The following is a 3,839-nucleotide window of genomic DNA, read 5'->3' on the forward strand; positions in this document are numbered from 1 at the left end:
CCAGTGGCGGTGGCAGTGCCACTGTCATCAGAGGAGGAGGAGGATGCGGTGCCAGTGGCAGTGTCGGAGGAGAAGGAGGAGGCGGTGCCAGTGGCAGTGGAGGAGGAGGCGGTGCCAGTGGCAGTGGAGGAGGAGGAGGAGGAGGCGGTGCCAGTGGCAATGGCAGTGGAGGAGCAGGAGGAGGCGGTGCCAGTGCCGGTGCCAGTGGCAGTGGAGGAGCAGGAGGAGGCGGTGGCAGTGCCGGTGCCAGTGGCAGCAGCGGTGGAGGAGGACGAGGAGCAGGCTGACCGGGAGCCCCAGGATTTTGCGGACTCCACATCGGGCAGCCAAGAGGCAGTGGAGTTGGAAGATTGTAAGTATTTGCGATAAGTGATGGACATAGTTATACAAGATTGACATGTGCATTATACTTGTACATAATCCCTGCTGTGACATATGTTGATTAAATGGTGCCTTAAATGCCACAGGTTGAACACTTATAATATCTGCCTATACATTTTAGGCGCATTAAACACTCAAACCACAGCCATAGCCATCTTAACACATGGGCACGCAGGGTATTGGGCAAAAAAATGTGGCCGCTAGCCTGGTCAACTCGTCAGTATATTAATGACTTGTTTATAAAATCTAATATACACCAAAATCGTTGGAATTCCTGTGAGTGATTGTATAGGTAGTGGCCCATGTAGTGCATAGACCTGGGGCCAATAATGCTGGATAAGACAACCCTGTACATGGCCCTCTCCCCGTGGCTCACCAGAATTTAGTACATTGATTTGAATGCCTTCTCAATGTCTAATGTGCGTGCAAATGGTTTTGTGGCCAGAGGCATAACTTTTGGAAGTAATGTAACAGTAAACATCTCTAGTAAATCCTGTCTGTTTGATGAAATATGTATCCATGTATGTAATGTTTAATTTCTGATTTCTTTCAGCACCCACTGAGGAAGCTGCCAATTGGGCTCCACCACCACCCACCGCAGCAGAACTTATGGCCCACATGGGTGAAATAGCGGACGACCTGGAAGGCCTCCACCTACATTTGGCAAACATTGTAGCCAACATTCGCTTCAAATTGGCGTACTGGGGGTCATTTCAATGATAAATTTTTTGTATTTTTTTTTCTGATGTAAATAGTTCATAAACATTGTTGCGTTGTACAAATATATACGTTTATCAAAAAACAAACCTTGGTGTGTGTGTGTCTTTATTCATCTCATTACACAACATGTGGGTATAAATAATAGTCCGAAAAGAGTAATGAAGAAAGATGTTTTGCTTATAACATCATTTGTATAGCACAAAAGGATTTCTTTAGCTGCTTGCATGTTATTCAAAAGTAACATGTGCCCTCCACGAACAAGCCACCCCTATAAGAGGTATTGCATCTGTAGGCCCTGTGTGCAAGATAAAATCCAAAAATGTCAAACGCTCTAGCTAGTTACCAATTCCCCCAAATACATATGTCATTGTAGTGATAGTCCAAGGTTACATTCAAGTAACAGAGCAAAGCCAGTGACACATTGAAGAGAGCCTCGAAAGTGTACCCAGAAGTGGCGTCAGTGGTGTAAGGCAGAAGTGCAAGCGAGGCAAAGGACCATGGTACTGGAGTGTGGAGAGCGGCCTGTTTGGATACAGCTGAGTACATGACATAACGTGTACGCCATGGATCTAGATGAAAGTCTATTTGCTGACAATGTTGCATTTACCTCCAAGGAAGCTGTCACCTACAACACCCTCCCCCCTCTTAGTCCATTTAGAATACTCAATGTCAGCATGCACCTAATACTGTGCATGTGAAGTATAGGCCGTGAGGCTTCTTGGATTTTCCCTCCAAATAAATATTTACTTTCAATACAGTATAAATCAGAGGGCATATTTTACAATATGGTTGAGCGTGTATAACAAATGCAAAATAAAAAAAAAAAAAGCATTGTGTCCCATTTCTTGTTAGGATAATGATTCCAGTCCACACATTAGTTATGTGTATGCTCAGTATTTGAACTCATGTCTGCTGTGTTGTGAGTCCAAAGTGCTAACCAGTGAGCTACCTGTGAGATTGGTATTTTGTAAGTAATTTGTGTGAATAATGTAGAGTAGTATTAAGTGTGAGGTGTCTGTGTAGCACGCATGCTGTATTGTTGGTGTTGTCTGTGTATTTTCATGTCTCAGGTTGGGGTAGCGGGTAGCTGTCCCCATTTGCATACAGTCATTCCTGAGTTGTAATCCAGACAGAAACCCTTCCTCTGTGTGGAGGTTGTATACACTCTTGTGTGTATCCTTTATGGAAGAGTATGCTATGCATTCATTTTGCTGAAAAGGCAAAGATGTATTCACACCACATACATTTTAATACATTCGTTATTCATGTGTTTTTAATGTAGCCATGTGCATGCATTTTGCATACTATACGGCGACTTGAAATCGAAGAAATCCTAAACACAGATCGTGAGCAATGTGTTTTTTACAAGTGTGTATTAGGTTAATTAGTAGCAAAGGAAAAACAACCGTCCAGAGTGTTGCACATCATTGTTATTTGTCAGGGATTAATGAGTAGAGAGCTATGTCGTAAAAATAAGCCCCAGGCATTTATGTTGTGTTGTGTGTAAACAAACTGTTGTTCCCTCCCACAGTGGGCGTGAGGTTTGCATTGCTTGGCTTGTCGTCAATCAGTTGAGAGCCGTCGCTTATGCGTGTAGCATGTTTAAAGATCCGCAGGTGGGTGTGTTTTCTAACGTTTGCGCTGCTTATTTCCGTCACTTAGACCACATGGGGGTGTGTTTTTGCTGTTTGAGGTGCTTATTTCGGTTTACGTCACTCAAAGTATGCAAGGCAGATGCGTATGCGTTTGCGAACTTTGATGAATCGGGCCCGAGGTTATTAATTTTCTTGATGTAGTCCAATATAGCCTCACAGCACTATTGCGTTATTTGAGATACTGGTGGACTAACCAAAGAATTTACACTAATCTGGTAGTAGAGAAACAATTTCACCCCAACTTACACATTAAACCTTTCTCCTTCTTCATGACCAAGAAGTCCCCACCCACATCTATTCTCTTTTAGGGAAATTTTGCATATACTATCTCACAAATTTCACCTCATTTTCCACAAACCCATTCACTTTTATTATTATTGTTTATGAGACACCACAAAGGGTCTGCAGCGCCGTAAATAGAGAATGGGAAAACAGTAAAAGGTAGCAGTACATAGCATACAGGCAGTACAAAGACAAAGTGCAATAAGTACAAATAAGTTGCATTAAATACAAAAATGACAAACTTAACAGAAAGCAGGTGCACAGGCAAATAGGTAAAAGTGACTACCAGTACACAGATAGAGTGGGAAGGGAGGGAGTTGTGACAGGATGGACCGCCTATGCCACCCTGTCTGTTGTTGCTTGGAACCGGCTGGGCTTACTTACTGTCCATTTTAGTTATTCTGAATCCGCCCCTCCTGCTGCAGTAGGAGGAGCCTGCTGCCACCACCAGACTCCTTTATGGCATCCAGAACCACGTTCCTTCTGGGTAACTGTCTCTGCTAGTGTATTCCCGTGCTGGTACACTCGGGCTGGTACCCCTGACCATTTACTATGGATCAGGGTGCTGTAGATGGATTCCCCCTGGCCTATCACACTGGCCAGAGCTGCTGGGTAGCGGGCAAAGCGGTGGTACTAGGAGCTGGGTCCAAACTTCAGAACAGCCGAAGGACGGATTAGATTTAGGGTCTAATCTGTAGGTCACAGGATTACAGCAATATTGAAGAAGTTGTCAAGCAGGGTCTTGAAGCAAAGAGTGATGTTTATTTCGCTCAAGTGTTCTGACAAGCACAGTTCCACTGA

General features: G+C 44.0%; 1 long non-coding RNA gene across 1 annotated transcript; it reads left to right on the top strand.

Moving 5' to 3' along the window:
- Positions 1-241: 241 nt before the first annotated feature.
- On the top strand, positions 242-1,187 carry LOC142140301 (uncharacterized). The gene is made up of 2 exons (XR_012688387.1): positions 242-352; positions 935-1,187. It is a non-coding gene; the product is annotated as an uncharacterized LOC142140301 (long non-coding RNA).
- Positions 1,188-3,839: the final 2,652 nt, after the last annotated feature.

Source organism: Mixophyes fleayi, chromosome 2 (assembly GCF_038048845.1).
Source record: "Mixophyes fleayi isolate aMixFle1 chromosome 2, aMixFle1.hap1, whole genome shotgun sequence".
Lineage (NCBI taxonomy): Eukaryota > Metazoa > Chordata > Amphibia > Anura > Limnodynastidae > Mixophyes > Mixophyes fleayi.